General features: G+C 50.3%; 1 pseudogene; it reads left to right on the top strand.

Annotated features, from left to right (window-relative positions):
- The first annotated feature begins 2602 nt into the window (after window positions 1-2602).
- On the top strand, window positions 2603-2748 carry LOC110335266 (annotated as a pseudogene).
- The last annotated feature ends 8168 nt before the right edge of the window (window positions 2749-10916 follow it).

Genomic DNA, 10916 nt, shown 5'->3' with positions numbered 1-10916 from the left:
TCCCGGCATCCAGAAAGAAGAGACTGAACACCCTGATATCACAATGACTACCTTAGCCTCCCTGTTAGCCTCCCTGTTGGAGAGGATGGTGGTCAGGCCAAGGGAGCCAGGCCCCTTCAATTGTCCATGGCCAGGAGATCAGCTAGAGGGCTGCTGGGTCTGATGCCTTCATACCTTGAAGGGCATGATCATCAGTAGACCAGTGTCCCTCTTGATGGCACCTTGGACATAGTCAGAATAGCTAATGAGGCCTCAGACAGGCCTGGACCCAGGGACCTTCCTGACCACATTTAAAACAGGGAGCTGGAGGTTCTCAAGCGTAGGAGATTTGGGGGCTTAGGCGGTTGCTAATGCAGACCATAAGGTCTTACACAGATAACATCATTTTTGTTTGGGGGCTTTTTCATATCTTTTTTTATACCTTAAAAGCCACAGTTAGGACATCTGAGGGCATCCATCCACAACTTCCCACAAAGCCATGGCTGGTGTAGGCTCAGTACAAGAAGGTAAAGGAGGTCCTTTGGCAAAGCAGAAACAAGCAACTAGGGGCTGCTCGTGTGCTAAAAATGGTTGCCAGGGAGAGTGGATCTGGACAACCTGTTGCTTCAGACAGAGATAGGAAACTGGGGGAGGAGAGGGAGCTGTAGGGGTTAGGTTGATGGGGAGGGGGCTTCTGGCTGATGGGGAGGGGCTTCCGGTTGATGGGGAGGAGCTTCAAGCTGATGGGGAGGAGCTTCCATAGCTGGATCAAAAACAGCAGAGTAAATCATCTTGTTCAGATTTGTAGCTAAAAGGTGCTGAGAGAGAGAAGAGGGAGGACAGAGAGAAGAAGCCTTGGAGCAGAGATAAGAGAAGGCTTAGATGCAAGGGATCCCTTTCCACTTCCCCGATCGATCGCTTGCAGAATTTGTAAAGACCCCCAAATAACATTGGGATCTAGGGTGCCATTATGTGGCCTATTGGATTGCCCGTATATGGGAGCGTGAGGCCAAATTTGATTGCAGAGGTAAATAAATTTTGAGCACTTCAGGTCGGATGCCAGGTAGAGAGGCTGTAGGCTTTCTAAAAGGCATCCCAAGGGTGAATGAGAGGATATGGAAAACTCTATTCCCATGGATGAGAGATGGGGAGGGAAAAACAGAGAAATGACATAATCCTGTTCATATTCTCACACACTCAATGGGGATCAGAGCTTAGCCTGGCTAAGCCGAGAGCAGAGTCTAAAGGCAGAGAACTGAGTCTCTAGGAATGGGGTCTCCTCCACAGGAAAAGATGAAGGGAAGGGGTCACAGAAGCCACGAGGGCCTAGAGAAGCTGTGGCATTATACACAGCTTGGAAGAGATGGTGAGAGGAGGGCAGGAAGGGGCACAATAACCCAGTTGGGCCTAATTAACCTGCAGGGCTGCAGCTTCCAGGGTGTTGGGATGGGGTCAGGCAGAGAAGGCAGAAAGGGGCGGGATGGGCCCAACAGGGCCTAAGGATGGGAACAGCAGGATTGCAGTTCCAATGGGGTCAAGTGAAGAGGGCCAGCTGTAGCCTTAAAGACCTCCACGTCCCAGACTACTAGAGGGATGCTGGACACTCAGTGGTCGCTTCCTTGGACTCAGGGAAGCATTTACCAGGAGGGAAAGCTCACCTAACAGTTGCTGGTGGATGGGGTGAGCCTGAAGGCGAGTCTGCTACAGGCCAACTGGAGATGAAGGATAGGGTCCTAGTGCTGCTCAGACCACGAGGGGAGCACAAGCACCAGGAAGAGTCTGAGTCACGGAACCAAAACGCTGGCCTCCCTGCTGGGATGTGAAGGTGTCCTGGGACTCGGAACCTCGGGAATCAGACGGCTGTGAGGGGAGAAGGTATCCCAACGGAAAAGCATCCTGAGACATGGGGGCCCAGGAACCGCACAGCTCTGAGAGGAAGCCGCCTCCACAGAGGCTTTGCAGCTCCCTGGGGAGGGTGTGCCCAGCTGAGCTCGATCTCTAGAGCCTCAGCCCCGGGTGCGGGGTACGGAAGGATAAATCCAGAGGTGACTGCCTCTGCTCCAGGGAGCAGACATCAAGGAGCGGAGCAGACAGGGCTTTTATATGGGATCCCTTAGTGGGTGGAGCTTTCTACGAGCAGAGATTTCCAGGGTGAGGATTGGTGGGTTTTCAAGACCTGAGTATGAACGATCTCAGGGATTGATGGGTTTTTCCTGTTCAGCAGTTCCACCTAAAATTAGCATAATCTAAAGAAGGTCCTGTTAAGGGACTAGAGATGTACACTGTGACAGTTAAAAGAGGCTGGAAACCTGTTACAACAGTTAGGGAGATATGGGGGAGGGTCCTGGCTGCTCAAGCCCCTCAGGCGGCTACTTTCCTGCCTTAGGGGGTTTACAAAATTTACGAAGTATATGGAGTTTACAGTTCACACAGGGAGTACAACAGGGAAGGCTTTGCCCACCTCTGGAGTGGTTGTCAACAGCCAACAGCGAGACTTTAAAATGGCCTTGTTGAAGGAACTGTGTCATTGGAGCTGGGCTTTAAGAATGTAAGGACTCGGTCTCTCGCTGCAGCCACGCGAGTGGGAGCACCCGGAGCGCGAGCTCGGAAAGGGAATCCACGAGCTGTAAGAAAATGGCAGACAAGCCAGACATGGGGGAAATCGCCAGCTTCGATAAGGCCAAGCTGAAGAAAACCAAGACGCAGGAGAAGAACACCCTGCCGACCAAAGAGACCGTGGAACAGGAAAGGAGGAGTGAAGTCTCCTAAAAGCCTAGGAAAATTGCCCCGCCCCGCCCCACCCTGCCCCACCCCGTCATCTCCAAGACTCTCGTGATGTGGAGGAAGAGACACCTGCAAGATGGACATGAGCCACAGGCTGCACTGTGAACCTGGGCACTCGGAGCCGATGCCACCAGCCCGCGGGTCTCTGAAGGGGACCCCTCCACTAACTGGACTGCCAAATTTCAACGGTTTGCCCTGGGATATTATAGAAAATAATTTGTGTGTGTGGGGGGAGTTAGAGACAGGGTTTCTCTGTATGTCTGGCTGGAGTGAACACAGGTGCGTTCTTTACCTGTCGCTAAGCAGAGGGTGGGCTTTGCTTGGAGGGGCTGTGTTCAGGTCAGGTGTGGGCAAAGGTCAGTTGTACCGGGACCAAGATAGACAGACCGAAAGCATCCTTCTCTGGTCCTGATCACTGATCCCTGCTTTCTGATCCCTGACCCTGAACTAGCCCTGCTATTCAACGCAGTACCCATTGCCCATACTTTTCTTTTGGCCCCAGACTACCTCTGAGGAGAGGTCTCTCAGAAGTTCTCCTTCCCTAGAAGGATGAGGACCTATGCCTCATCCTATTCAGCGGGGTTCCTACTTATTCACTTATTCTTTGCCCAGGCAAGAACAAAGCGTGGCAGAAGTCCCTAGGAACCTAACTCCCTGGGAACCTAACTCTAACAGTCCTGTTGCCCTCAAGGCATTTTGCTCCTCTTCCCCCGCCCCCCGCCCCGCCCCGCTTCGTTTCTGCTTTCCCTGCTTCTTCCTCTTGCCGTTTTTTTTGTTTTTGTTTTTTTTTTTTTTTTTTTCTTCCTCGTTTTTGCTCCATCTCATTTTCTCCCCCTTCTCTTTCCAATTCATACAAAGTCTGTCTGGCTTTTGGAGTCACGCGGAGGTGGCCTGCCTTTGGTGGCGAGCTGCAGGGCCCGTTCTCAGCAGTCAGAGCCACAGCTGCAAACACTGTCCCCTGAGGCCAGTCAACAACCACAGTATGCCCTTCCCTTGTGGATCAACCTTGGATGCCGCTCACGCACGTCGTGCCCACACGGGGGCGCTCCAACGGTGCTTCTCTGGCATCTCTGGCCTTTCTAGTCTGCATTTTTTTTTTCCCCTGGTTAGTGGGAGGAGCCCTGGTTTCCAGTCTTTGTCGTCTGGCTACAGGAAAAGCGCCTGGGCCCATATGTTCCTAGAGTAGTGTAATTTCCTCTAGCCAAGGCTGCACATCCAAAGAGCCCTTAGATTTTTTTTGTTCAGAATTGGGTGGGATTCAACAAATTCTCTCGGATATTCCTATTGAAAAAAATGTTTAATTTCTTTCTTTCTTTTTTTTTTTTGTTTGTTTGGTTGGTTGGTTGGTTGGTTTGTTTGATTCGAGACAGGGTTTCTGTCTAACACCCCTGGCTGTCCTAGAACTCACTATTTAGACCAGGCTGACCTCGAACCAACAGAGCTCTGCCCGCCTCTGCTTCTGCCTCCTGAGTGCAGGATTGAAGGCATGCATCATCACGCCTGGCTTTTCTACTTAATTTTATTTTATATGTATGGGTGTTTTGCCTAGATATAAGTCTGTGCTCCGCATACTTGCCTAGTGCCATTGGAGAACAGAAGGAGGCACTCTATCCCCTGGAACTGGAATTACGGTGGTTGTGAGCTGCCATGTGGGTGCTAGGAATAGAAGCTAGGTCCTATGAACCACTGAGCCATCGCCAACCTGCCTTTTGAAATTTTTTATAGACAAACTGAAAAATGACATCCTAAAAAATGTGCGTGTCCTAGACACAAGGAAGTGGCACAAGGAAGTTGGATGTTAAGATCAGGCTGTCCGATAATTAAATTACTCCGTATTGTTATTTAAAACAATACGTTATTTCCCCTCAATTTTTGTTTGTTTTGGTTTTGGTTTTTTTTTCGAGACAGGGTTTCTCTTTATAGCCCTGGCTGTCCTGGAACTCACTTTGTAGACCAGGCTGGTCTCAAACTCAGAAATCCGTCTGCCTCTGCCTCCCAAGTGCTGGGATTAAAGGCTTGTGCCACCACCGCCTGGCTGGGAGACTTCATTTTACAAGCAGCTCTCGACTCCATTTTAAGAAGAGAGGGTGACTGTACACCTGCGAGAACATATGAACAGCATCTTCTGCCCCGTACCCTCACTACATATGGTTTCCCTAGGGCCCCTTAAAGATTCATTTGCTGTGTAAAGTTTCCCTGGCTGGCACTCAAAGGCCAGTGCAGTCGTGGTTTAAGGAGACCCAGCTACATATCGACCATATGATGCCAGGTTTGCACGCACAGAAAATAGAAGAGCTACAGGGTCACGGGAACTTCCATGTTTCAAAGGGAGGCCCGGAGGGCCAGAGAACGTGTATCAGAATGAAATTCCCTTCCTGCAGCCCTAAAGTGGAGAGACCAGGGAAGCAGTCGGAGTGAAATGGAGACACCAGGCAGTTAGAGAAGCCAAAAGAATGAAACATTAGAGGAAACTGCAGCCCAGGAGGAAAGAGCAGGCATAGCCTTCAAAGGTCTTGCCTCTGCCAGTCAGGCCCCACCTCCGGAAAGGTTCTGCCTACCAGCCTTGGTAATCACCCTGTTTATAGAGCTGGAATAAAATGAGCTAGAAAGCAAGCTCATAGTATTAACAGAACGTCCACACGAGGGCGCCCACACACTTTTTAAAAGATGCTTTGGATCAAGCGGGTCCCCAGAGGGACCAGGAATCTGTGCGGTAGGGCTGAGCCTCCCTCCGGGCCTGCCTTCGCTCCACAGCCTTCTCCCTCTGAGGATTTCCTTGTTGGTTTTCTTGTTTGCTAGGGAGAAATTCGGTTACCAGTAAGGGGTCTTAGAGCCAAGACCCATGGCTAGGAGACACAGTAGACGTAGTAGAAGGATGCGTTGAGCAGGCAGGCACAAACCTGAACCTTTCTGAGGGCTTCCCCCTCATCCCAGTGTACTAGTTGAGAAATCCGGCATGCCTCCCTACGGTACTGACTTTGTCACGTCCTCTCACAGGACGGGAACTGCTGGCCTCTGGGCCAGCTGGATGGCTGTATTCACTGTCCAGGCAAGGCGACTAAGCTCTGGAGCTGTGGCCTCCTCCTAACGCTCTCACACATCAGTCAAAGCCTTCCTCTTCTGTGTCAAGGACTTCAAGCTTCTTGGCTCGTTCTTCCCAATTCCACCCGGCTTCCACCCCACCCCCACCCCTAGACGCCTGGTTCAGTTTTCCATTAAGCATCTGGCAGAAGGCGGGTGGAGGAGGAGCTGGCCGAATGTTTAAACTGGTTACCACATGGCTTCATGGAGCCAAAGATACTGCTACCCAGAGACGCAGGGAGAGCCTCCCCAAGTTCCAAGGCCAGTATCTGCTTCAGGACCAAACACCAAAGGATTTCTGCACTGGGCTGGAGACAGGGATCACTAAACTGTCTGCTTCGGTCTTTCCTTCCTCTTTCTCTTTCTCTCTCTCTCTCCCTCTCTCTCTCCCTCTCTCTCTCCCTCTCTCCCTCCCTCTCCCTCTCTCTCCCTCCCTCTCCCTCTCTCTCCCTCTCTCTCCCTCTCCCTCTCTCTCCCTCTCTCCCTCTCTCCCTCCCTCCTCCTCCTCCTCCTCCTTCTTCTTCTTCTTCTTCTTCTTCTTCTTCTTCTTCTTCTTCTTCTTCTTCTTCTTTCTCTCTCTCTCTCTCTCTTTCTCCCCACCCCCGATCATGCCCATCCCCATCTCTATTTTTGTTTTTGTTTTTTTGTTTTGGTTTGGTTTTTTTTCAAGACAGGGTTTCTCTGTGTAGCCCTGGCTGTCCTGAAACTCACTCTGTATACCAGGCTGGCCTCAAACTCAGAAATCCACCTGCCTCTGCCTCCCAAGTTTCGGGATGAGACTAACTAAATTGCCCAAGATGGTCTTGAACTCATTCTGTAGCCCAGACCAGTCTTGAGTTCATAATCCTCCTACCTCAGCCTCCCCAGTAATGGGATTACAGACAGTCCCAGCTGAAGTTTCCTAACACTGGTCCATCTGAGCTCACTTCATCCTCTGTGCCTGTTGATTGCCACAAGAAGCCACAAGACACAGGAGGAGTGCAGGGCAGAATTTGGGGGGCACAGCTGTATTCAGAGCCTCCCTCCCTGCACTGGAGTAACTTGTGTGCTGAGAAGACGTGCACACACACACACACACACACCAGGCAGTAAGGACCACAGGACAATAAGGACCACAGCACACCAGCATTTACTTGGGGACTGTAGCTGTGGATATTGAGACAAGGCAATGGTTTGAGGCTGATGGAAAGAGACTGCTCTGTTCAGCTCTCCCAGGCTGTGCTGGGTAAAGATACTACTGTTGCTCAGGCTTCTGGAGGTTAGTAAGTGTAACAACTGTCTCTCGCTCCCTAGCCTTTTAGGTTCTGTGAGACCTCTGCTGCATCAGGAGCATCCAGATTGCTTCCATTTCCTGACTTCTGTAAGAAGAGCAGCAATAAGCCTGATCGTGCAAGCGTCCCTGAGGCAGGGTGTGGAGCCCTCTGGGTACATGCCCAGGAGTGGAATATCTGGGTCATAGGATGGTTCTATTTTTAAATTTCCAGGAAAACGGATGGATCTGGAAATTATTATAATAAGTGAGGTAATTCAACCTCAGAAAGACAAATACCACATGATGTCTTTCATAGGCAGATCCTAGTTATTAATACACGTGTGCGTGCATGTGTGTTCATGCGTAGCTATGTACATGTGTGTACATTTATAGATACGAATGAGAGCATAGGGCATGAAACTAGAAAGGGTTCCATGAGGGGGAGTATATTTTCTTGGGGGTGGGGGTGGGTTGGTAATAGAATGCATGTGGCATTAAAACAGGAAAGAGACTACTGGAAGAACAAGGTGGGGGGATGGGGAGAGGGAGGAGCTTAGTAAAAACAAATCATGTTTGCAAATGCCAAAAGGGAACCTATTACTAGTACACAGGTTAAAAAATAAATACATAAATAATTTCGAAACCTCTTGACTGTTTGAGAATGAGGGGCCACTCAATATGAGGTTGGGGGCTTTCTGCTGTTGGCATTGGAAATTGCTGGGTGTTCTGCTTTTTGTTTGTTTGTGTGGGTTGGGCTTTTTGGGGGTGGTTTGGTTTGGGTTTTTGCTGCCGGTGGTGGTGGTGGTGGTGGTGGTCATCGTTTTTGTTTTGTTTTGTTTTGTTTTGTTTGTCAGCTTGACACAAGCCAGGATCATCCTGGGGAGAGGGGACGTCGGTTGGGGAACTTTCTCCATAAACTGGCCCATAGGCAAGCCACAGGGGAAATTTCACCATTAATGACTACTGTGGCAGGGACCGGGTCACTGTCGTCTGTGCCACCACTAGGCAAGTGGTCCTGGGTTCTATAAGAAAGCAGGCTGAGCAAGCCGTGGCCTCCATATCAGCTCCTGCCTCCAGGTTCCTGCCTTGATTTTCTGCCGTGGCTTCCCCTTATGATGGACTGTGATGGGGATGTGTAAGCCAAATCAGCCCCTTTCTTCCCCAGGAAGCTTTCTTTGGTCATAGAAAGCAAACTGGGACACTGGACAATACATCACTCCCCCTACCCTTCCACCCGCTTCCCCAGATTCTGAGTTTGTCTTCTTTGAGAAGGAACTAGAATGAGACCCACCTCTCAGATGGACGGCCATGGACTCTGGAGCCACCCTTCCCCCAGCACGGACCTCGACAGGGGTCTCAAGTTTACTATGTTGGCCTCAGCCCCTGGGTGGCAGCTCCCAGAAACTAGAGTAAACAGCAAAGGGGACCAGAGTCCTACTCACCCAAGCTCTGTCCTGTCACCCTGGAAACAGTGAAATCTTTCAGGTGAATTAAGTCCCATCAGCTAAGAAGAATTTAAAAGGCCTATATCTAGGAATCCAGTTGCTCAGGGGAGCAGAAAGATGTGGGGTTTGCTCAAAAACAGTCTTTAGAGTTGCGTCGGGATGCTATGTACATCTAATCTGGGGACTCGGAGGGTAGCACTTTAACTGAGAGGGGGAATGGGTGGATCTCCTGAGAAGAAAGGCTGAAGGCTAAGGGCTAGGTGGACTGGGTAAAACCCAGCAGCTTCCTCCAGCTGCTCCTCAGCAAAGACCAGAAAAGGCAAATGTGTAGATGGGATGGAGCTTCAGCAGAATGCAGGATCCAAGGGGCAGAGGGGCACTTCTACCTACCAGTAAGAGGCAGAGGGACACTCCTGCCTCCCAGGAATAGGCAGAGGGGCTCTCCCGCCTCCCAGTAAGAGGTGGAAGGGCACTCTAACATGGCAGTAGGGAGCTGAGATGCAGGAAATGAGCAAGAGACACTTTCTTTCTTTCTTTCTTTCTTTTTTGAAAGATTTATTTATTGCTATATGTAAGTACACAGTAGTTGTCTTCAGATACACCAGAAGAGATGCAGGAAATGAGCAAGAGACACTTTCTTTCTTTCTTTCTTTCTTTTTTTGAAAGATTTATTTATTGCTATATGTAAGTACACAGTAGTTGTCTTCAGATACACCAGAAGAGGGCATCGGATCTCATTGTGGATGGTTGTGAGCCACCATGTGGTTGCTGGGATTTGAACTCAGGACCTTTGGAAGAAGCAGTCAGTGCTCTTACCCACTGAGCCATTTCACCAGCCCAAGAGACACTTTCTAAAGGGGACAGAAGCTACCATAACAACCACAGGAGAACAGCTAAGACCTGGGCAGATCCGGGTGGAGCTTTCAGAAGAGTCAGTTCTTGAGTATGAGGAGACTCAGGGAGATAAGTAAGTAGGAACAGCCCTTATTTTAGGAGCAGGGGGGGATGCAGGGATGGGACCAAAAAGAAAGCATGAGTTAGGAAGTAGTGAAAAGGCGCTTACTGCACAGCTATGAGGGCCCAAGTTCAATCCTCAACACCCAGATCTTTTTTTTCTCTTTTTTGAGACAGCTTTTCGGTGTAGTCCTGGCTGTCTTGGAACTCACTCTGTAGACCAGNCTNGCCTCGAACTCAGAAANCCGCCTGCCTCTGCCTCCCAAGTGCTAGGATTAAAGGCGTGCGCCACCACGCCCGGCAACACCCAGATTTTTAAAATGTTTTTTAAAAAGAAAAAAGCCAGCGTGGTAGCAGATGGTAGCAGATGTCCGTAATTCCAGAGCTGGGGATCCAGGGACAGGCGCTCTGGGGTTTGCTGGCCAGTCAGCCTAGCCTACCATTGATAGTCTCCAGGCCAGTGAGAGACCTAAAAAAATCAATGTGGACAGCCCCTGGGAGATAGCACCCAAGGCTGATCGCTGTCTTCCACATGCATGCACACACATACACAGGTACCCAACTACACACACACATACACAGGTACCCAACTACACACACACATACACAGGTACCCAACTACNCACACACATACACAGGTACCCAACTACACACACACATACACAGGTACCCAACTACACACACACACACATACACACACACACACCAAGAAAGAAAAAATCAGGCCCAGGAAAGACACATTCAAACGCTCAGACAAGGGAACCATGGGTGGAGTTCAAACCCAAATTAGATGTTGGCTGGTGGGAGGAGACCTCTCCTATGAGTCAGCCACTCTGGGAAGTGGGTGGAGGTGCTGTGTATTTCCTGCAATGATAACTTCTGCGGATCCTCTCAGGATGTCCCTCAGGGTGGCAGTCCCTGCAAGACAGACTCCGGAGACTTAAAACAGGGGAAACAACCAACGCCTGCGAGCCATGCCCAGGTTTGAGAAGGAAGAGAACCCCACGATGGTGGTGGTGGTGGTGGCAGGTGAACCAGGGTGGTAGGGAGGAGCAATCCAGCTGCCACCAAAGCCCAATGCATTTCCCAGAGCCCGAAATTGACGTCCAAGGGCACCAGGCTCTGGGAAGGAGCAGAGGACGGTTACTTGGGTCTCCTCATTTCAATCGCACCCCTCAGACAGCCCACCACAACTTCATCTTTAATTCAGCACGTCCATTGCACAAGGCCTTTCCGAATTCTGCTCATATTCATCCAGCTTGCCAGAGCCCCTGCTCTGATGAATATTTAAAAGGTCCAGCTGGGATTGCTTCTCCATGAATATTTAAAAGGTCCACTCGGGATCTGCTTCTCACCCACCAACCAGCACAGGCTGACTCCAAGGTCACAAAGCTGAAGTGTAGCAAGTGACACAAAGGACC

This window comes from Mus pahari, chromosome 17 (assembly GCF_900095145.1).
Source record: "Mus pahari chromosome 17, PAHARI_EIJ_v1.1, whole genome shotgun sequence".
In the NCBI taxonomy this organism is placed as follows: domain Eukaryota; kingdom Metazoa; phylum Chordata; class Mammalia; order Rodentia; family Muridae; genus Mus; species Mus pahari.
Note: the sequence above shows the minus strand (reverse complement) of the source record. Positions and strands in the feature narration are given on the sequence as shown.